The following is a 24,297-nucleotide window of genomic DNA, read 5'->3' on the forward strand; positions in this document are numbered from 1 at the left end:
CGTTCGTTCACCTAGAACCAAGGGAACGGGTTGCAGGAGACACTTTTTCTCTGCTTTCTCAGTCTGTTTCCTAGCGCCGGTTTGAAGTTCCTGCAGTTTTCACTGTAAAACAGAGTTGGAGCTAGTACCTCCCCATATATAAGTATTGAATGGAGTTTGCAACTGAAAAGAAACTTTCTGTTCCCAACAAGCTAGGTGAAGGACGGCTTTCACACACACTTATCTCTCAGAACTGAGCAAGTGGAGAGACGTTCGTTCACCTAGCTCCAAGGGAACGGGTTGCAGGAGACACTTTTTCTCTGCTTTCTCAGTCTGTTTCCTAGTGCCTGTTTGAAGTTCCTACAGTTTTCACTGTAAAACCGTGTTGGAACTAGTACCTACCCATATATATGTATGGAGTGGAGTTTGCAACTGAAAAGAAACTTTGTGTTCCCAACAAGCTAGGTGAAGGACGGCTTTCACACACACTTATCCCTCAGAACTGAGCAAGTGGAGAGACGTTCGTTCATCTAGCACCAAGGGAACGGGTTGCAGGAGACACTTTTGCTCTGCTTTCTCAGTCTGTTTCCTAGTGCCGGTTTGAAGTTCCTGCAGTTTTCACTGTAAAATCGAGTTGGAGCTAGTTCCTCCCCATGTATATGTATGGAGTGGAGTTTGCAACTGAAAAGAAACTATGTGTTCCCAACAAGCTAGGTGAACGACGGCTTTCACACGCACTTATCTCTCACAACTGAGCAAGTGGAGAGACGTTCGTTCACCTAGCACCAAGGGAACGGGTTGCAGGAGACACTTTTTCTCTGCTTTCTCAGTCTGTTTCCTAGTGCCTGTTTGAAGTTCCTACAGTTTTCACTGTAAAACCGTGTTGGAACTAGTACCTACCCATATATATGTATGGAGTGGAGTTTGCAACTGAAAAGAAACTTTGTGTTCCCAATAAGCTAGGTGAAGGACGGCTTTCACACACTTATCTCTCAGAACTGAGCAAGTGGACAAACGTTCGTTCATCTAGCACCAATGGAACGGGTTGCAGGAGACACTTTTTCTCTGCTTTCTCAGTCTGTTTCCTACTGCCGGTTTGAAGTTCCTGCAGTTTTCACTGTAAAACAGAGTTGGAGCTAGTACCTCCCCATATATAAGTATTGAATGGAGTTTGCAACTGAAAAGAAACTTTCTGTTCCCAACAAGCTAGGTGAAGGACGGCTTTCACACACACTTATCTCTCAGAACTGAGCAAGTGGAGAGACGTTCGTTCACCTAGCACCAAGGGAACGGGTTGCAGGAGACACTTTTTCTCTGCTTTCTCAGTCTTTTTCCTAGTGCCTGTTTGAAGTTCCTACAGTTTTCACTGTAAAACCGTGTTGGAACTAGTACCTACCCATATATATGTATGGAGTGGAGTTTGCAACTGAAAAGAAACTTTGTGTTCCCAATAAGCTAGGTGAAGGACGGCTTTCACACACTTATCTCTCAGAACTGAGCAAGTGGACAAACGTTCGTTCATCTAGCACCAATGGAACGGGTTGCAGGAGACACTTTTTCTCTGCTTTCTCAGTCTGTTTCCTAGTGCCGGTTTGAAGTTCCTGCAGTTTTCACTGTAAAACCGAGTTGGAGCTAGTACCTCCCCATATATATGTATGGAATGGAGTTTGCAACTGAAAAGAAACTTTGTGTTCCCAACAAGCCAGTTGAAGGATGGCTTTCACACAAACTTATCTCTCAGAACTGAGCAAGTGGAGAGACGTTCGTTCATCTAGCACCAAGGGAACGGGTTGCAGGAGACACTTTTTCTCTGCTTTCTCAGTCTGTTTCCTAGTGCCGGTTTGAAGTTCCTGCAGTTTTCAGTGTAAAACCGTGTTGGAACTAGTACCTCCCCATATATATGTATGGAATGAAGTTTGCAACTGAAAAGAAACTTTGTGTTCCCAACAAGCTAGGTGAAGGACGGCTTTCACACACACTTATCTCTCAGAACTGAGCAAGTGGAGAGACGTTCGTTCATCTAGCACCAAGGGAACGGGTTGCAGGAGACACTTTTTCTCTGCTTTCTCAGTCTGTTTCCTAGTGCCGGTTTGAATTTCCTGCAGTTTTCACGGTAAAATCGATTTGGAACTTGTACCTCCCCATATATATGAAAGGAGTGGAGTTTGCAACTGAAAAGAAACTTTGTGTTCCCAACAAGCTAGGTGAAGAACGGCTTTCACACACACTAATCTCTCAGAAATGAGCAAGTGGAGAGACGTTCGTTCACCTAGAAACAAGGGAACGGGTTGCAGGAGACACTTTTTCTCTGGTTTCTCAGTCTGTTTCCTACTGCCGGTTTGAAGTTCCTGCAGTTTTCACTGTAAAACAGAGTTGGAGCTAGTACCTCCCCATATATAAGTATTCAATGGAGTTTGCAACTGAAAAGAAACTTTCTGTTCCCAACAAGCTAGGTGAAGGACGGCTTTCACACACACTTATCTCTCAGAACTGAGCAAGTGGAGAGACGTTCGTTCACCTAGCACCAAGGGAACGGGTTGCAGGAGACACTTTTTCTCTGCTTTCTCAGTCTGTTTCCTAGTGCCTGTTTGAAGTTCCTACAGTTTTCACTGTAAAACCGTGTTGGAACTAGTACCTACCCATATATATGTATGGAGTGGAGTTTGCAACTGAAAAGAAACTTTGTGTTCCCAATAAGCTAGGTGAAGGACGGCTTTCACACACTTATCTCTCAGAACTGAGCAAGTGGACAAACGTTCGTTCATCTAGCACCAATGGAACGGGTTGCAGGAGACACTTTTTCTCTGCTTTCTCAGTCTGTTTCCTAGTGCCGGTTTGAAGTTCCTACAGTTTTCACTGTAAATCGAGTTGGAGCTAGTACCTCCCCATATATATGTATGGAATGGAGTTTGCAACTGAAAAGAAACTTTGTGTTCCCAACAAGCCAGGTGAAGGATGGCTTTCACACAAACTTATCTCTCAGAACTGAGCAAGTGGAGAGACGTTCGTTCATCTAGCACCAAGGGAACGGGTTGCAGGAGACACTTTTTCTCTGCTTTCTCAGTCTGTTTCCTAGTGCCGGTTTGAGGTTCCTGCAGTTTTCAGTGTAAAACCGTGTTGGAACTAGTACCTCCCCATATATATGTATGGAATGAAGTTTGCAACTGAAAAGAAACTTTGTGTTCCCAACAAGCTAGGTGAAGGATGGCTTCCACACAGACTTATATCTCAGAACTGAGCAAGTGGAGAGACGTTCGTTCATCTAGCACAAAGGGAACGGGTTGCAGGACACACTTTTTCTCTCCTTTCTCAGTCTGTGTCCTAGTGCCGGTTTGAAGTTCCTGCAGTTTTCACTGTAAAAACGAGTTGGAGCTAGGACTTACCCATATATATGTAAGGAATGGAGTTTGCAACTGAAAAGAATCTTTGTGTTCCCAACAAGCTAGGTGAAGGACGGCTTTCACACACACTTCTCTCTCAGAACTGAGCAAGTGGAGAGACGTTCGTTCATCTAGCACCAAGGGAACGGGTTGCAGGAGACACTTTTTCTCTGCTTTCTCAGTCTGTTTCCTAGTGCCGGTTTGAATTTCCTGCAGTTTTCACGGTAAAATCGATTTGGAACTTGTACCTCCCCATATATATGAAAGGAGTGGAGTTTGCAACTGAAAAGAAACTTTGTGTTCCCAACAAGCTAGGTGAAGAACGGCTTTCACACACACTAATCTCTCAGAAATGAGCAAGTGGAGAGACGTTCGTTCACCTAGAACCAAGGGAACGGGTTGCAGGAGACACTTTTTCTCTGGTTTCTCAGTCTGTTTCCTACTGCCGGTTTGAAGTTCCTGCAGTTTTCACTGTAAAACAGAGTTGGAGCTAGTACCTCCCCATATATAAGTATTGAATGGAGTTTGCAACTGAAAAGAAACTTTCTGTTCCCAACAAGCTAGGTGAAGGACGGCTTTCACACACACTTATCTCTCAGAACTGAGCAAGTGGAGAGATGTTCGTTCACCTAGCTCCAAGGGAACGGGTTGCAGGAGACACTTTTTCTCTGCTTTCTCAGTCTGTTTCCTAGTGCCTCTTTGAAGTTCCTACAGTTTTCACTGTAAAACCGTGTTGGAACTAGTACCTACCCATATATATGTATGGAGTGGAGTTTGCAACTGAAAAGAAACTTTGTGTTCCCAACAAGCTAGGTGAAGGACGGCTTTCACACACACTTATCTCTCAGAACTGAGCAAGTGGACAGACGTTCGTTCATCTAGCACCAAGGGAACGGGTTGCAGGAGACACTTTTTCTCTGCTTTCTCAGTCTGTTTCCTAGTGCCGGTTTGAAGTTCCTGCAGTTTTCACTGTAAAATCGAGTTGGAGCTAGTTCCTCCCCATGTATATGTATGGAGTGGAGTTTGCAACTGAAAAGAAACTTTGTGTTCCCAATAAGCTAGGTGAAGGACGGCTTTCACACACTTATCTCTCAGAACTGAGCAAGTGGACAAACGTTCGTTCATCTAGCACCAATGGAACGGGTTGCAGGAGACACTTTTTCTCTGCTTTCTCAGTCTGTTTCCTAGTGCCGGTTTGAAGTACCTGCAGTTTTCACTGTAAATCGAGTTGGAGCTAGTACCTCCCCATATATATGTATGGAATGGAGTTTGCAACTGAAAAGAAACTTTGTGTTCCCAACAAGCCAGGTGAAGGATGGCTTTCACACAAACTTATCTCTCAGAACTGAGCAAGTGGAGAGACGTTCGTTCATCTAGCACCAAGGGAACGGGTTGCAGGAGACACTTTTTCTCTGCTTTCTCAGTCTGTTTCCTAGTGCCGGTTTGAAGTTCCTGCAGTTTTCAGTGTAAAACCGTGTTGGAACTAGTACCTCCCCATATATATGTATGGAATGAAGTTTGCAACTGAAAAGAAACTTTGTGTTCCCAACAAGCTAGGTGAAGGATGGCTTCCACACAGACTTATATCTCAGAACTGAGCAAGTGGAGAGACGTTCGTTCATCTAGCACAAAGGGAACGGGTTGCAGGACACACTTTTTCTCTCCTTTCTCAGTCTGTGTCCTAGTGCCGGTTTGAAGTTCCTGCAGTTTTCACTGTAAAAACGAGTTGGAGCTAGGACTTACCCATATATATGTAAGGAATGGAGTTTGCAACTGAAAAGAATCTTTGTGTTCCCAACAAGCTAGGTGAAGGACGGCTTTCACACACACTTATCTCTCAGAACTGAGCAAGTGGAGAGACGTTCGTTCATCTAGCACCAAGGGAACGGGTTGCAGGAGACACTTTTTCTCTGCTTTCTCAGTCTGTTTCCTAGTGCCGGTTTGAATTTCCTGCAGTTTTCACGGTAAAATCGATTTGGAACTTGTACCTCCCCATATATATGAAAGGAGTGGAGTTTGCAACTGAAAAGAAACTTTGTGTTCCCAACAAGCTAGGTGAAGAACGGCTTTCACACACACTAATCTCTCAGAAATGAGCAAGTGGAGAGACGTTCGTTCACCTAGAACCAAGGGAACGGGTTGCAGGAGACACTTTTTCTCTGGTTTCTCAGTCTGTTTCCTACTGCCGGTTTGAAGTTCCTGCAGTTTTCACTGTAAAACAGAGTTGGAGCTAGTACCTCCCCATATATAAGTATTGAATGGAGTTTGCAACTGAAAAGAAACTTTCTGTTCCCAACAAGCTAGGTGAAGGACGGCTTTCACACACACTTATCTCTCAGAACTGAGCAAGTGGAGAGACGTTCGTTCACCTAGCTCCAAGGGAACGGGTTGCAGGAGACACTTTTTCTCTGCTTTCTCAGTCTGTTTCCTAGTGCCTCTTTGAAGTTCCTACAGTTTTCACTGTAAAACCGTGTTGGAACTAGTACCTACCCATATATATGTATGGAGTGGAGTTTGCAACTGAAAAGAAACTTTGTGTTCCCAACAAGCTAGGTGAAGGACGGCTTTCACACACACTTATCTCTCAGAACTGAGCAAGTGGACAGACGTTCGTTCATCTAGCACCAAGGGAACGGGTTGCAGGAGACACTTTTTCTCTGCTTTCTCAGTCTGTTTCCTAGTGCCGGTTTGAAGTTCCTGCAGTTTTCACTGTAAAATCGAGTTGGAGCTAGTTCCTCCCCATGTATATGTATGGAGTGGAGTTTGCAACTGAAAAGAAACTTGTGTTCCCAACAAGCCAGGTGAAGGACGGCTTTCACACACACTTATCTCTCAGAAATGAGCAAGTGGAGAGACGTTCGTTCATCTAGCACCAAGGGAACGGGTTGCAGGAGACACTTTTTCTCTGCTTTCTCAGTCTGTTTCCTAGTGCCGGTTTGAAGTTCCTGCAGTTTTCACTGTAAAACCGAGTTGGAGCTAGTTCCTCCCCATGTATATGTATGGAGTGGAGTTTGCAACTGAAAAGAAACTTTGTGTTCCCAACAAGCTAGGTGAACGACGGCTTTCACACGCACTTATCTCTCACAACTGAGCAAGTGGAGAGACGTTCGTTCATCTATCACCAAGGGAACGGGTTGCAGGAGACACTTTTTCTCTGCTTTCTCAGTCTGTTTCCTAGTGCCGGTTTGAAGTTCCTGCAGTTTACAGTGTAAAACCGAGTTGGAGCTAGTACCTCCCCATATATATGTATGGAATGGAGTTTGCAACTGAAAAGAAACTTTGTGTTCCCAACAAGCTAGTTGAAGGACGGCTTTCATACACACACATCTCTCAGAACTGAGCAAGTGGAGAGACGTTCGTTCATCTAGCACCAAGGGAACGGGTTGCAGGAGACACTTTTTCTCTGCTTTCTCAGTCTGTTTCCTAGTGCCGGTTTGAAGTTCCTGCAGTTTTCACTGTAATACCGAGTTGGAGCTAGTACCTCCCCATATATATGAATGATTTGGAGTTTGCAACTGAAAAGAAACTTTGTGTTCCCAAAAAGCTAGGTGAAGGACGGCTTTCACACACAGTTATCTCTCAGAACTGAGCAAGTGGAGAGACATTCGTTTATCTAGCACCTAGGGAACGGGTTGCAGGAGACAATTTTTCTCTGTTTTCTCAGTCTGTTTCCTAGTGCCGGTTTGAAGTTCCTGCAGTTTTCACTGTAAAACCGATTTGGAACTTGTAATTCCTCATATATATGAATGGAGTGGAGTTTGCAACTGAAAAGAAACTTTGTGTTCCCAACAAGCTAGGTGAAGGACGGCTTTCATACACACTTATCTCTCAGAACTGAGCAAGTGAAGAGACGTTCGTTCACCTAGCACCAAGGGAACGGGTTGCAGGAGAAACTTTTTCTCTGGTTTCTCAGTCTGTTTCCTAGTGCCGTTTTGAAGTTCCTGCAGTTTTCACTGTAAAACCGTGTTGGAGCTATTACCTCCCCTTATATTTGTATGGAATGGAGTTTGCAACTTAAAAGAAACTTTGTGTTCCCAACAAGCTAGGTGAAGGACGGCTTTCACACACACTTATCTCTCAGAACTGAGCAAGGGGTGAGACGTTCGTTCATCTAGCTCTAAGGGAACGGGTTGCAGTAGACACATTTTCTCTACTTTCTCAGTCTGTTTCCTAGTGCCGGTTTGAACTTCCTGCAGTTTTCACTGTAAAACAGAGTTGGAGCTAGTACCTCCCCATATATATGTATGGAATGGAGTTTGCAATTGAAAAGAAACTTGTGTTCCCAACAAGCCAGGTGAAGGACGGCTTTCACACACACTTATCTCTCAGAACTGAGCAAGTGGAGAGACGTTCGTTCATCTAGCACAAAGGGAGGTGTTTGCAGGAGACACTTTTTCTCTGCTTTCTCAGTCTGTTTCCTAGTGCCGGTTTGAAGTTCCTACAGTTTTCACTGTAAAACCGTGTTGGAACTAGTACCTACCCATATATATGTATGGAGTGGAGTTTGCAACTGAAAAGAAACTTTGTGTTCCCAACAAGCTAGTTGAAGGACGGCTTTCACACACACTTATCTCTCAGAACTGAGCAAATGGAGAGACGTTCGTTCATCTAGCACCAAGGGAACGGGTTGCAGGAGACACTTTTTCTCTGCTTTCTCAGTCTGTTTCCTAGTGCCGGTTTGAAGTTCCTGCAGTTTTCACTGTAATACCGAGTTGGAGCTAGTACCTCCCCATATATATGAATGATTTGGAGTTTGCAACTGAAAAGAAACTTTGTGTTCCCAACAAGCTAGGTGAAGGACGGCTTTCACACACACTTATCTCTCATAACTGAGCAAGTGGAGAGACATTCGTTCACCTAGCACCAAGGGAACGGGTTGCAGGAGACACTTTTTCTCTGCTTTCTCAGTCTGTTTCCTAGTGCCGGTTTGAAGTTCCTGCAGTTTTCACTGTAAAACCGAGTTGGAGCTAGTTCCTCCCCATGTATATGTATGGAGTGGAGTTTGCAACTGAAAAGAAACTTTGTGTTCCCAACAAGCTAGGTGAACGACGGCTTTCACACGCACTTATCTCTCACAACTGAGCAAGTGGAGAGACGTTCGTTCATCTAGCACCAAGGGAACGGGTTGCAGGAGACACTTTTTCTCTGCTTTCTCAGTCTGTTTCCTAGTGCCGGTTTGAAGTTCCGGCAGTTTTCGCTGTAAAATCGAGTTAGAGCTTGTACCTCCCCATATATATGTATGGAATGGAGTTTGCAACTGAAAAGAAACTTTGTGTTCCCAACAAGCTAGTTGAAGGACGGCTTTCATACACACACATCTCTCAGAACTGAGCAAGTGGAGAGACGTTCGTTCATCTAGCACCAAGGGAACGGGTTGCAGGAGACACTTTTTCTCTGCTTTCTCAGTCTGTTTCCTAGTGCCGGTTTGAAGTTCCTGCAGTTTTCACTGTAATACCGAGTTGGAGCTAGTACCTCCCCATATATATGAATGATTTGGAGTTTGCAACTGAAAAGAAACTTTGTGTTCCCAACAAGCTAGGTGAAGGACGGCTTTCACACACAGTTATCTCTCAGAACTGAGCAAGTGGAGAGACATTCGTTTATCTAGCACCAAGGGAACGGGTTGCAGGAGACAATTTTTCTCTGTTTTCTCAGTCTGTTTCCTAGTGCCGGTTTGAAGTTCCTGCAGTTTTCACTGTAAAACCGATTTGGAACTTGTAACTCCTCATATATATGAATGGAGTGGAGTTTGCAACTGAAAAGAAACTTTGTGTTCCCAACAAGCTAGGTGAAGGACGGCTTTCATACACACTTATCTCTCAGAACTGAGCAAGTGAAGAGACGTTCGTTCACCTAGCACCAAGGGAGCGGGTTGCAGGAGACACTTTTTCTCTGCTTTCTCAGTCTGTTTCCTAGTGCCGGTTTGAAGTTCCTGCAGTTTTCACTGTAAAACAGAGTTGGAGATAGTACCTCCCCATATATAAGTATTGAATGGAGTTTGCAACTGAAAAGAAACTTTCTGTTCCCAACAAGCTAGGTGAAGGACGGCTTTCACACACACTTATCTCTCAGAACTGAGCAAGTGGAGAGACGTTCGTTCACCTAGCTCCAAGGGAACGGGTTGCAGGAGACACTTTTTCTTTGCTTTCTCAGTCTGTTTCCTAGTGCCTCTTTGAAGTTCCTACAGTTTTCACTGTAAAACCGTGTTGGAACTAGTACCTCCCCATATATATGTATGGAGTGGAATTTGCAACTGAAAAGAAACTTTGTGTTCCCAACAAGCTAGTTGAAGGACGGCTTTCATACACACACATCTCTCAGAACTGAGCAAGTGGAGAGACGTTCGTTCATCTAGCACCAAGGGAACGGGTTGCAGGAGACACTTTTTCTCTGCTTTCTCAGTCTGTTTCCTAGTGCCGGTTTGAAGTTCCTGCAGTTTTCACTGTAATACCGATTTGGAGCTAGTACCTCCCCATATATATGAATGATTTGGAGTTTGCAACTGAAAAGAAACTTTGTGTTCCCAACAAGCTAGGTGAAGGACGGCTTTCACACACAGTTATCTCTCAGAACTGAGCAAGTGGAGAGACATTCGTTTATCTAGCACCAAGGGAACGGGTTGCAGGAGACAATTTTTCTCTGTTTTCTCAGTCTGTTTCCTAGTGCCGGTTTGAAGTTCCTGCAGTTTTCACTGTAAAACCGATTTGGAACTTGTAACTCCTCATATATATGAATGGAGTGGAGTTTGCAACTGAAAAGAAACTTTGTGTTCCCAACAAGCTAGGTGAAGGACGGCTTTCATACACACTTATCTCTCAGAACTGAGCAAGTGAAGAGACGTTCGTTCACCTAGCACCAAGGGAACGGGTTGCAGGGGAAACTTTTTCTCTGGTTTCTCAGTCTGTTTCCTAGTGCCGTTTTGAAGTTCCTGCAGTTTTCACTGTAAAACCGTGTTGGAGCTATTACCTCCCCTTATATTTGTATGGAATGGAGTTTGCAACTTAAAAGAAACTTTGTGTTCCCAACAAGCTAGGTGAAGGACGGCTTTCACACACACTTATCTCTCAGAACTGAGCAAGGGGTGAGACGTTCGTTCATCTAGCTCTAAGGGAACGGGTTGCAGTAGACACATTTTCTCTGCTTTCTCAGTCTGTTTCCTAGTGCCGGTTTGAACTTCCTGCAGTTTTCACTGTAAAAGAGAGTTGGAGCTAGTACCTCCCCATATATATGTATGGAATGGAGTTTGCAATTGAAAAGAAACTTGTGTTCCCAACAAGCCAGGTGAAGGACGGCTTTCACACACACTTATCTCTCAGAACTGAGCAAGTGGAGAGACGTTCGTTCATCTAGCACAAAGGGAGGTGTTTGCAGGAGACACTTTTTCTCTGCTTTCTCAGTCTGTTTCCTAGTGCCGGTTTGAAGTTCCTACAGTTTTCACTGTAAAACCGTGTTGGAACTAGTACCTACCCATATATATGTATGGAGTGGAGTTTGCAACTGAAAAGAAACTTTGTGTTCCCAACAAGCTAGTTGAAGGATGGCTTTCACACACACTTATCTCTCAGAACTGAGCAAATGGAGAGACGTTCGTTCATCTAGCACCAAGGGAACGGGTTGCAGGAGACACTTTTTCTCTGCTTTCTCAGTCTGTTTCCTAGTGCCGGTTTGAAGTTCCTGCAGTTTTCACTGTAATACCGAGTTGGAGCTAGTACCTCCCCATATATATGAATGATTTGGAGTTTGCAACTGAAAAGAAACTTTGTGTTCCCAACAAGCTAGGTGAAGGACGGCTTTCACACACAGTTATCTCTCAGAACTGAGCAAGTGGAGAGACATTCGTTCACCTAGCACCAAGGGAACGGGTTGCAGGAGACACTTTTTCTCTGCTTTCTCAGTCTGTTTCCTAGTGCCGGTTTGAAGTTCCTGCAGTTTTCACTGTAAAACAGAGTTGGAGCTAGTACCTCCCCATATATATGTATGGAATGGAGTTTGCAACTGAAAAGAAACTTGTGTTCCCAACAAGCCAGGTGAAGGACGGCTTTCACACACACTTATCTCTCAGAACTGAGCAAGTGGAGAGACGTTCGTTCATCTAGCACAAAGGGAACGGGTTGCAGGACACACTTTTTCTCTGCTTTCTCAGTCTGTGTCCTAGTGCCGGTTTGAAGTTCCTGCAGTTTTCACTGTAAAACCGTGTTGGAACTAGTACCTCCCCATATATATGTATGGAATGGAGTTTGCAACTGAAAAGAAACTTTGTGTTCCCAACAAGCTAGGTGAAGGATGGCTTCCACACAGACTTATATCTCAGAACTGAGCAAGTGGAGAGACGTTCGTTCATCTAGCACCAAGGGAACGGGTTGCAGGAGACACTTTTTCTCTGCTTTCTCAGTCTGTTTCCTAGTGCCGGTTTGAAGTTCCTGCAGTTTTCACTGTAAAATCGAGTTGGAGCTAGTTCCTCCCCATGTATATGTATGGAGTGGAGTTTGCAACTGAAAAGAAACTTTGTGTTCCCAACAAGCTAGGTGAACGACGGCTTTCACACGCACTTATCTCTCACAACTGAGCAAGTGGAGAGACGTTCGTTCATATAGCACCAAGGGAACGGGTTGCAGGAGACACTTTTTCTCTGCTTTCTCAGTCTGTTTCCTTGTGCCGGTTTGAAGTTCCTGCAGTTTTCACTGTAAAACCTAGTTGGAGCTAATTCCTCCCCATGTATATGTATGGAGTGGAGTTTGCAACTGAAAAGAAACTTTGTGTTCCCAACAATCTAGGTGAACGACGGCTTTCACACGCACTTATCTCTCACAACTGAGCAAGTGGAGAGACGTTCGTTCATCTAGCACCAAGGGAACGGGTTGCAGGAGACACTTTTTCTCTGCTTTCTCAGTCTGTTTCCTAGTGCCGGTTTGAAGTTCCGGCAGTTTTCGCTGTAAAATCGAGTTAGAGCTTGTACCTCCCCATATATATGTATGGAATGGAGTTTGCAACTGAAAAGAATCTTTGTGTTCCCAACAACCGAGATGAAGTACGGCTTTCACACACAATTATCTCTCAGAACTGAGCAAGTGGAGAGACGTTCGTTCATCTAGCACCAAGGGAACGGGTTGCAGGAGACACTATTTCTCTGCTTTCTCAGTCTGTTTCCTAGTGCTGGTTTGAAGTTCCTGCAGTTTTCACTGTCAAACCGAGATTGAGCTAGTACCTCCCCATATATATGTATGGAATGGAGTTTGCAACTGAAAAGAAACTTTGTGTTCCCAAAAAGCTAGGTGAAGGACGGCTTTCACACACACTTATCTCTCAGAACTGAGCAAGTGGAGAGACGTTCGTTCATCGAGCACCAAGGGAACGGGTTGCAGGAGACACTTTTTCTCTGCTTTCTCAGTCTGTTTCCTAGTGCCGGTTTGAAGTTCCTGCAGTTTACAGTGTAAAACCGAGTTGGAGCTAGTACCTCCCCATATATATGTATGGAATGGAGTTTGCAACTGAAAAGAAACTTTGTGTTCCCAACAAGCTAGTTGAAGGACGGCTTTCATACACACACATCTCTCAGAACTGAGCAAGTGGAGAGACGTTCGTTCATCTAGCACAAAGGGAAGTGTTTGCAGGAGACACTTTTTCTCTGCTTTCTCAGTCTGTTTCCTAGTGCCGGTTTGAAGTTCCTACAGTTTTCACTGTAAAACCGTGTTGGAACTAGTACCTACCCATATATATGTATTGAGTGGAGTTTGCAACTGAAAAGAAACTTTGTGTTCCCAACAAGCTAGGTGAAGGACGGCTTTCACACACAGTTATCTCTCAGAACTGAGCAAGTGGAGAGACATTCGTTCACCTAGCACCAAGGGAACGGGTTGCAGGAGACACTTTTTCTCTGCTTTCTCAGTCTGTTTCCTAGTGCCGGTTTGAAGTTCCTGCAGTTTTCACTGTAAAATCGAGTTGGAGCTAGTTCCTCCCCATGTATATGTATGGAGTGGAGTTTGCAACTGAAAAGAAACTTTGTGTTCCCAACAAGCTAGGTGAACGACGGCTTTCACACGCACTTATCTCTCAGAACTGAGCAAGTGGAGAGACGTTCGTTCATCTAGCACCAAGGGAACGGGTTGCAGGAGACACTTTTTCTCTGCTTTCTCAGTCTGTTTCCTAGTGCCGGTTTGAAGTTCCTGCATTTTTCACTGTAAAACAGAGTTGGAGCTAGTACCTCCCCATATATATGTATGGAATGGAGTTTGCAACTGAAAAGAAACTTGTGTTCCCAACAAGCCAGGTGAAGGACGGCTTTCACACACACTTATCTCTCAGAAATGAGCAAGTGGAGAGACGTTCGTTCATCTAGCACCAAGGGAACGGGTTGCAGGAGACACTTTTTCTCTGCTTTCTCAGTCTGTGTCCTAGTGCCGGTTTGAAGTTCCTGCAGTTTTCACTGTAAAACCGAGTTGGAGCTAGTTCCTCCCCATGTATATGTATGGAGTGGAGTTTGCAACTGAAAAGAAACTTTGTGTTCCCAACAAGCTAGGTGAACGACGGCTTTCACACACACATATCTCTCAGAACTGAGCAAGTGGAGAGACGTTCGTTCATCTAGCACCAAGGGAACGGGTTGCAGGAGACACTTTTTCTCTGCTTTCTCAGTCTGTTTCCTAGTGCCGGTTTGAAGTTCCTGCAGTTTTCACTGTAAAATCGATTTGGAACTTGTACCTCCCCATATATATGAAAGGAGTGGAGTTTGCAACTGAAAAGAAACTTTGTGTTCCCAACAAGCTAGGTGAAGAAAGGCTTTCACACACACTTATCTCTCAGAACTGAGCAAGTGGTGAGACGTTCGTTCATCTAGCACAAAGGGAACGGGTTGCAGGACACACTTTTTCTCTGCTTTCTCAGTCTGTGTCCTAGTGCCGGTTGGAAGTTCCTGCAGTTTTCAGTGTAAAACCGTGTTGGAACTAGTACCTCCCCATATATATGTATGGAATGGAGTTTGCAACTGAAAAGAAACTTTGTGTTCCCAACAAGCTAGGTGAAGGATGGCTTCCACACAGACTTATATCTCAGAACTGAGCAAGTGGAGAGACGTTCGTTCATCTAGCACCAAGGGAACGGTTTGCAGGAGACACTTTTTCTCTGCTTTCTCAGTCTGTTTCCTAGTGCCGGTTTGAAGTTCCTGCAGTTTTCACTGTAAAATCGAGTTGGAGCTAGTTCCTCCCCATGTATATGTATGGAGTGGAGTTTGCAACTGAAAAGAAACTTTGTGTTCCCAACAAGCTTGGTGAACGACGGCTTTCACACGCACTTATCTCTCACAACTGAGCAAGTGGAGAGACGTTCGTTCATCTAGCACCAAGGGAACGGGTTGCAGGAGACACTTTTTCTCTGCTTTCTCAGTCTGTTTCCTAGTGCCGGTTTGAAGTTCCTGCAGTTTACAGTGTAAAACCGAGTTGGAGCTAGTACCTCCCCATATATATGTATGGAATGGAGTTTGCAACTGAAAAGAAACTTTGTGTTCCCAACAAGCTAGTTGAAGGACGGCTTTCATACACACACATCTCTCAGAACTGAGCAAGTGGAGAGACGTTCGTTCATCTAGCAACAAGGGAACGGGTTGCAGGAGACACTTTTTCTCTGCTTTCTCAGTCTGTTTCCTAGTGCCGGTTTGAAGTTCCTGCAGTTTTCACTGTAAATCGAGTTGGAGCTAGTACCTCCCCATATATATGTATGGAATGGAGTTTGCAACTGAAAAGAAACTTTGTGTTCCCAACAAGCCAGGTGAAGGATGGCTTTCACACAAACTTATCTCTCAGAACTGAGCAAGTGGAGAGACGTTCGTTCATCTAGCACCAAGGGAACGGGTTGCAGGAGACACTTTTTCTCTGCTTTCTCAGTCTGTTTCCTAGTGCCGGTTTGAAGTTCCTGCAGTTTTCAGTGTAAAACCGTGTTGGAACTAGTACCTCCCCATATATATGTATGGAATGAAGTTTGCAACTGAAAAGAAACTTTGTGTTCCCAACAAGCTAGGTGAAGGATGGCTTCCACACAGACTTATATCTCAGAACTGAGCAAGTGGAGAGACGTTCGTTCATCTAGCACAAAGGGAACGGGTTGCAGGACACACTTTTTCTCTCCTTTCTCAGTCTGTGTCCTAGTGCCGGTTTGAAGTTCCTGCAGTTTTCACTGTAAAAACGAGTTGGAGCTAGGACTTACCCATATATATGTAAGGAATGGAGTTTGCAACTGAAAAGAATCTTTGTGTTCCCAACAAGCTAGGTGAAGGACGGCTTTCACACACACTTATCTCTCAGAACTGAGCAAGTGGAGAGACGTTCGTTCATCTAGCACCAAGGGAACGGGTTGCAGGAGACACTTTTTCTCTGCTTTCTCAGTCTGTTTCCTAGTGCCGGTTTGAATTTCCTGCAGTTTTCACGGTAAAATCGATTTGGAACTTGTACCTCCCCATATATATGAAAGGAGTGGAGTTTGCAACTGAAAAGAAACTTTGTGTTCCCAACAAGCTAGGTGAACGACGGCTTTCACACCCACTTATCTCTCACAACTGAGCAAGTGGAGAGACGTTCGTTCATCTAGCACCAAGGGAACGGGTTGCAGGAGACACTTTTTCTCTGCTTTCTCAGTCTGTTTCCTAGTGCCGGTTTGAAGTTCCGGCAGTTTTCGCTGTAAAATCGAGTTAGAGCTTGTACCTCCCCATATATATGTATGGAATGGAGTTTGCAACTGAAAAGAATCTTTGTGTTCCCAACAACCTAGATGAAGTACGGCTTTCACACACAATTATCTCTCAGAACTGAGCAAGTGGAGAGACGTTCGTTCATCTAGCACCAAGGGAACGGGTTGCAGGAGACACTATTTCTCTGCTTTCTCAGTCTGTTTCCTAGTGCTGGTTTGAAGTTCCTGCAGTTTTCACTGTCAAACCGAGATTGAGCTAGTACCTCCCCATATATATGTATGGAATGGAGTTTGCAACTGAAAAGAAACTTTGTGTTCCCAAAAAGCTAGGTGAAGGACGGCTTTCACACACACTTATCTCTCAGAACTGAGCAAGTGGAGAGACGTTCGTTCATCGAGCACCAAGGGAACGGGTTGCAGGAGACACTTTTTCTCTGCTTTCTCAGTCTGTTTCCTAGTGCCGGTTTGAAGTTCCTGCAGTTTACAGTGTAAAACCGAGTTGGAGCTAGTACCTCCCCATATATATGTATGGAATGGAGTTTGCAACTGAAAAGAAACTTTGTGTTCCCAACAAGCTAGTTGAAGGACGGCTTTCATACACACACATCTCTCAGAACTGAGCAAGTGGAGAGACGTTCGTTCATCTAGCACAAAGGGAAGTGTTTGCAGGAGACACTTTTTCTCTGCTTTCTCAGTCTGTTTCCTAGTGCCGGTTTGAAGTTCCTACAGTTTTCACTGTAAAACCGTGTTGGAACTAGAACCTACCCATATATATGTATGGAGTGGAGTTTGCAACTGAAAAGAAACTTTGTGTTCCCAACAAGCTAGTTGAAGTACGGCTTTCACACACACTTATCTCTCAGAACTGAGCAAATGGAGAGACGTTCGTTCATCTAGCACCAAGGGAACGGGTTGCAGGAGACACTTTTTCTCTGCTTTCTCAGTCTGTTTCCTAGTGCCGGTTTGAAGTTCCTGCAGTTTTCACTGTAAAATCGAGTTGGAGCTAGTTCCTCCCCATGTATATGTATGGAGTGGAGTTTGCAACTGAAAAGAAACTTTGTGTTCCCAACAAGCTAGGTGAACGACGGCTTTCACACGCACTTATCTCTCAGAACTGAGCAAGTGGAGAGACGTTCGTTCATCTAGCACCAAGGGAACGGGTTGCAGGAGACACTTTTTCTCTGCTTTCTCAGTCTGTTTCCTAGTGCCGGTTTGAAGTTCCTGCATTTTTCACTGTAAAACAGAGTTGGAGCTAGTACCTCCCCATATATATGTATGGAATGGAGTTTGCAACTGAAAAGAAACTTGTGTTCCCAACAAGCCAGGTGAAGGACGGCTTTCACACACACTTATCTCTCAGAAATGAGCAAGTGGAGAGACGTTCGTTCATCTAGCAACAAGGGAACGGGTTGCAGGAGACACTTTTTCTCTGCTTTCTCAGTCTGTGTCCTAGTGCCGGTTTGAAGTTCCTGCAGTTTTCACTGTAAAACCGAGTTGGAGCTAGTTCCTCCCCATGTATATGTATGGAGTGGAGTTTGCAACTGAAAAGAAACTTTGTGTTCCCAACAAGCTAGGTGAACGACGGCTTTCACACACACATATCTCTCAGAACTGAGCAAGTGGAGAGACGTTCGTTCATCTAGCACCAAGGGAACGGGTTGCAGGAGACACTTTTTCTCTGCTTTCTCAGTCTGTTTCCTAGTGCCGGTTTGAAGTTCCGGCAGTTTTCGCTGTAAAATCGAGTTAGAGCTTGTACCTCCCCATATATATGTATGGAATGGAGTTTGCAACTGAAAAGAATCTTTGTGTTCCCAACAACCTAGATGAAGTACGGCTTTCACACACAATTATCTCTCAGAACTGAGCAAGTGGAGAGACGTTCGTTCATCTAGCACCAAGGGAACGGGTTGCAGGAGACACTTTTTCTCTGCTTTCTCAGTCTGTTTCCTAGTGCTGGTTTGAAGTTCCTGCAGTTTTCACTGTCAAACCGAGATTGAGCTAGTACCTCCCCATATATATGTATGGAATGGAGTTTGCAAGTGAAAAGAAACTTTGTGTTCCCAAAAAGCTAGGTGAAGGACGGCTTTCACACACACTTATCTCTCAGAACTGAGCAAGTGGAGAGACGTTCGTTCATCTAGCACCAAGGGAACGGGTTGCAGGAGACACTTTTTCTCTGCTTTCTCAGTCTGTTTCCTAGTGCCGGTTTGAAGTTCCTGCAGTTTACAGTGTAAAACCGAGTTGGAGCTAGTACCTCCCCATATATATGTATGGAATGGAGTTTGCAACTGAAAAGAAACTTTGTGTTCCCAACAAGCTAGTTGAAGGACGGCTTTCATACACACACATCTCTCAGAACTGAGCAAGTGGAGAGACGTTCGTTCATCTAGCACAAAGGGAAGTGTTTGCAGGAGACACTTTTTCTCTGCTTTCTCAGTCTGTTTCCTAGTGCCGGTTTGAAGTTCCTGCAGTTTTCACTGTAAAACCGATTTGGAACTTGTAATTCCTCATATATATGAATGGAGTGGAGTTTGCAACTGAAAAGAAACTTTGTGTTCCCAACAAGCTAGGTGAAGGACGGCTTTCATACACACTTATCTCTCAGAACTGAGCAAGTGAAGAGACGTTCGTTCACCTAGCACCAAGGGAACGGGTTGCAGGAGAAACTTTTTCTCTGGTTTCTCAGTCTGTTTCCTAGTGCCGTTTTGAAGTTCCTGCAGTTTTCACTGTAAAACCGTGTTGGAGCTATTACCTCCCCTTATATTTGTATGGAATGGAGTTTGCAACTTAAAAGAAACTTTGTGTTCCCAACAAGCTAGGTGAAGGACGGCTTTCACACACACTTATCTCTCAGAACTGAGCAAGGGGTGAGACGTTCGTTCATCTAGCTCTAAGGGAACGGGTTGCAGTAGACACATTTTCTCTGCTTTCTCAGTCTGTTTCCTAGTGCCGGTTTGAACTTCCTGCAGTTTTCACTGTAAAACAGAGTTGGAGCTAGTACCTCCCCATATATATGTATGGAATGGAGTTTGCAATTGAAAAGAAACTTGTGTTCCCAACAAGCCAGGTGAAGGACGGCTTTCACACACACTTATCTCTCAGAACTGAGCAAGTGGAGAGACGTTCGTTCATCTAGCACAAAGGGAGGTGTTTGCAGGAGACACTTTTTCTCTGCTTTCTCAGTCTGTTTCCTAGTGCCGGTTTGAAGTTCCTACAGTTTTCACTGTAAAACCGTGTTGGAACTAGTACCTACCCATATATATGTATGGAGTGGAGTTTGCAACTGAAAAGAAACTTTGTGTTCCCAACAAGCTAGTTGAAGGACGGCTTTCACACACACTTATCTCTCAGAACTGAGCAAATGGAGAGACGTTCGTTCATCTAGCACCAAGGGAACGGGTTGCAGGAGACACTTTTTCTCTGCTTTCTCAGTCTGTTTCCTAGTGCCGGTTTGAAGTTCCTGCAGTTTTCACTGTAAAATCGAGTTGGAGCTAGTTCCTCCCCATGTATATGTATGGAGTGGAGTTTGCAACTGAAAAGAAACTTTGTGTTCCCAACAAGCTAGGTGAACGACGGCTTTCACACGCACTTATCTCTCAGAACTGAGCAAGTGGAGAGACGTTCGTTCATCTAGCACCAAGGGAACGGGTTGCAGGAGACACTTTTTCTCTGCTTTCTCAGTCTGTTTCCTAGTGCCGGTTTGAAGTTCCTGCATTTTTCACTGTAAAACAGAGTTGGAGCTAGTACCTCCCCATATATATGTATGGAATGGAGTTTGCAACTGAAAAGAAACTTGTGTTCCCAACAAGCCAGGTGAAGGACGGCTTTCACACACACTTATCTCTCAGAAATGAGCAAGTGGAGAGACGTTCGTTCATCTAGCAACAAGGGAACGGGTTGCAGGAGACACTTTTTCTCTGCTTTCTCAGTCTGTGTCCTAGTGCCGGTTTGAAGTTCCTGCAGTTTTCACTGTAAAACCGAGTTGGAGCTAGTTCCTCCCCATGTATATGTATGGAGTGGAGTTTGCAACTGAAAAGAAACTTTGTGTTCCCAACAAGCTAGGTGAACGACGGCTTTCACACACACATATCTCTCAGAACTGAGCAAGTGGAGAGACGTTCGTTCATCTAGCACCAAGGGAACGGGTTGCAGGAGACACTTTTTCTCTGCTTTCTCAGTCTGTTTCCTAGTGCCGGTTTGAAGTTCCGGCAGTTTTCACTGTAAAATCGATTTGGAACTTGTACCTCCCCATATATATGAAAGGAGTGGAGTTTGCAACTGAAAAGAAACTTTGTGTTCCCAACAAGCTAGGTGAAGAAAGGCTTTCACACACACTTATCTCTCAGAACTGAGCAAGTGGTGAGACGTTCGTTCATCTAGCACAAAGGGAACGGGTTGCAGGACACACTTTTTCTCTGCTTTCTCAGTCTGTGTCCTAGTGCCGGTTGGAAGTTCCTGCAGTTTTCAGTGTAAATCCGTGTTGGAACTAGTACCTCCCCATATATATGTATGGAATGGAGTTTGCAACTGAAAAGAAACTTTGTGTTCCCAACAAGCTAGGTGAAGGATGGCTTCCACACAGACTTATATCTCAGAACTGAGCAAGTGGAGAGACGTTCGTTCATCTAGCACCAAGGGAACGGTTTGCAGGAGACACTTTTTCTCTGCTTTCTCAGTCTGTTTCCTAGTGCCGGTTTGAAGTTCCTGCAGTTTTCACTGTAAAATCGAGTTGGAGCTAGTTCCTCCCCATGTATATGTATGGAGTGGAGTTTGCAACTGAAAAGAAACTTTGTGTTCCCAACAAGCTTGGTGAACGACGGCTTTCACACGCACTTATCTCTCACAACTGAGCAAGTGGAGAGACGTTCGTTCATCTAGCACCAAGGGAACGGGTTGCAGGAGACACTTTTTCTCTGCTTTCTCAGTCTGTTTCCTAGTGCCGGTTTGAAGTTCCTGCAGTTTACAGTGTAAAACCGAGTTGGAGCTAGTACCTCCCCATATATATGTATGGAATGGAGTTTGCAACTGAAAAGAAACTTTGTGTTCCCAACAAGCTAGTTGAAGGACGGCTTTCATACACACACATCTCTCAGAACTGAGCAAGTGGAGAGACGTTCGTTCATCTAGCAACAAGGGAACGGGTTGCAGGAGACACTTTTTCTCTGCTTTCTCAGTCTGTTTCCTAGTGCCGGTTTGAAGTTCCTGCAGTTTTCACTGTAAATCGAGTTGGAGCTAGTACCTCCCCATATATATGTATGGAATGGAGTTTGCAACTGAAAAGAAACTTTGTGTTCCCAACAAGCCAGGTGAAGGATGGCTTTCACACAAACTTATCTCTCAGAACTGAGCAAGTGGAGAGACGTTCGTTCATCTAGCACCAAGGGAACGGGTTGCAGGAGACACTTTTTCTCTGCTTTCTCAGTCTGTTTCCTAGTGCCGGTTTGAAGTTCCTGCAGTTTTCAGTGTAAAACCGTGTTGGAACTAGTACCTCCCCATATATATGTATGGAATGAAGTTTGCAACTGAAAAGAAACTTTGTGTTCCCAACAAGCTAGGTGAAGGATGGCTTCCACACAGACTTATATCTCAGAACTGAGCAAGTGGAGAGACGTTCGTTCATCTAGCACAAAGGGAACGGGTTGCAGGACACACTTTTTCTCTCCTTTCTCAGTCTGTGTCCTAGTGCCGGTTTGAAGTTCCTGCAGTTTTCACTGTAAAAACGAGTTGGAGCTAGGACTTACCCATATATATGTAAGGAATGGAGTTTGCAACTGAAAAGAATCTTTGTGTTCCCAACAAGCTAGGTGAAGGACGGCTTTCACACACACTTATCTCTCAGAACTGAGCAAGTGGAGAGACGTTCGTTCATCTAGCACCAAGGGAACGGGTTGCAGGAGACACTTTTTCTCTGCTTTCTCAGTCTGTTTCCTAGTGCCGGTTTGAATTTCCTGCAGTTTTCACGGTAAAATCGATTTGGAACTTGTACCTCCCCATATATATGAAAGGAGTGGAGTTTGCAACTGAAAAGAAACTTTGTGTTCCCAACAAGCTAGGTGAACGACGGCTTTCACACCCACTTATCTCTCACAACTGAGCAAGTGGAGAGACGTTCGTTCATCTAGCACCAAGGGAACGGGTTGCAGGAGACACTTTTTCTCTGCTTTCTCAGTCTGTTTCCTAGTGCCGGTTTGAAGTTCCGGCAGTTTTCGCTGTAAAATCGAGTTAGAGCTTGTACCTCCCCATATATATGTATGGAATGGAGTTTGCAACTGAAAAGAATCTTTGTGTTCCCAACAACCTAGATGAAGTACGGCTTTCACACACAATTATCTCTCAGAACTGAGCAAGTGGAGAGACGTTCGTTCATCTAGCACCAAGGGAACGGGTTGCAGGAGACACTATTTCTCTGCTTTCTCAGTCTGTTTCCTAGTGCTGGTTTGAAGTTCCTGCAGTTTTCACTGTCAAACCGAGATTGAGCTAGTACCTCCCCATATATATGTATGGAATGGAGTTTGCAACTGAAAAGAAACTTTGTGTTCCCAAAAAGCTAGGTGAAGGACGGCTTTCACACACACTTATCTCTCAGAACTGAGCAAGTGGAGAGACGTTCGTTCATCGAGCACCAAGGGAACGGGTTGCAGGAGACACTTTTTCTCTGCTTTCTCAGTCTGTTTCCTAGTGCCGGTTTGAAGTTCCTGCAGTTTACAGTGTAAAACCGAGTTGGAGCTAGTACCTCCCCATATATATGTATGGAATGGAGTTTGCAACTGAAAAGAAACTTTGTGTTCCCAACAAGCTAGTTGAAGGACGGCTTTCATACACACACATCTCTCAGAACTGAGCAAGTGGAGAGACGTTCGTTCATCTAGCACAAAGGGAAGTGTTTGCAGGAGACACTTTTTCTCTGCTTTCTCAGTCTGTTTCCTAGTGCCGGTTTGAAGTTCCTACAGTTTTCACTGTAAAACCGTGTTGGAACTAGTACCTACCCATATATATGTATGGAGTGGAGTTTGCAACTGAAAAGAAACTTTGTGTTCCCAACAAGCTAGTTGAAGGACGGCTTTCACACACACTTATCTCTCAGAACTGAGCAAATGGAGAGACGTTCGTTCATCTAGCACCAAGGGAACGGGTTGCAGGAGACACTTTTTCTCTGCTTTCTCAGTCTGTTTCCTAGTGCCGGTTTGAAGTTCCTGCAGTTTTCACTGTAAAATCGAGTTGGAGCTAGTTCCTTCCCATGTATATGTATGGAGTGGAGTTTGCAACTGAAAAGAAACTTTGTGTTCCCAACAAGCTAGGTGAACGACGGCTTTCACACGCACTTATCTCTCAGAACTGAGCAAGTGGAGAGACGTTCGTTCATCTAGCACCAAGGGAACGGGTTGCAGGAGACACTTTTTCTCTGCTTTCTCAGTCTGTTTCCTAGTGCCGGTTTGAAGTTCCTGCATTTTTCACTGTAAAACAGAGTTGGAGCTAGTACCTCCCCATATATATGTATGGAATGGAGTTTGCAACTGAAAAGAAACTTGTGTTCCCAACAAGCCAGGTGAAGGACGGCTTTCACACACACTTATCTCTCAGAAATGAGCAAGTGGAGAGACGTTCGTTCATCTAGCACCAAGGGAACGGGTTGCAGGAGACACTTTTTCTCTGCTTTCTCAGTCTGTGTCCTAGTGCCGGTTTGAAGTTCCTGCAGTTTTCACTGTAAAACCGAGTTGGAGCTAGTTCCTCCCCATGTATATGTATGGAGTGGAGTTTGCAACTGAAAAGAAACTTTGTGTTCCCAACAAGCTAGGTGAACGACGGCTTTCACACACACATATCTCTCAGAACTGAGCAAGTGGAGAGACGTTCGTTCATCTAGCACCAAGGGAACGGGTTGCAGGAGACACTTTTTCTCTGCTTTCTCAGTCTGTTTCCTAGTGCCGGTTTGAAGTTCCGGCAGTTTTCGCTGTAAAATCGAGTTAGAGCTTGTACCTCCCCATATATATGTATGGAATGGAGTTTGCAACTGAAAAGAATCTTTGTGTTCCCAACAACCTAGATGAAGTACGGCTTTCACACACAATTATCTCTCAGAACTGAGCAAGTGGAGAGACGTTCGTTCATCTAGCACCAAGGGAACGGGTTGCAGGAGACACTTTTTCTCTGCTTTCTCAGTCTGTTTCCTAGTGCTGGTTTGAAGTTCCTGCAGTTTTCACTGTCAAACCGAGATTGAGCTAGTACCTCCCCATATATATGTATGGAATGGAGTTTGCAAGTG

This window comes from Camelus bactrianus, chromosome 3, assembly GCF_048773025.1.
Source record: "Camelus bactrianus isolate YW-2024 breed Bactrian camel chromosome 3, ASM4877302v1, whole genome shotgun sequence".
Classification (NCBI taxonomy): domain Eukaryota; kingdom Metazoa; phylum Chordata; class Mammalia; order Artiodactyla; family Camelidae; genus Camelus; species Camelus bactrianus.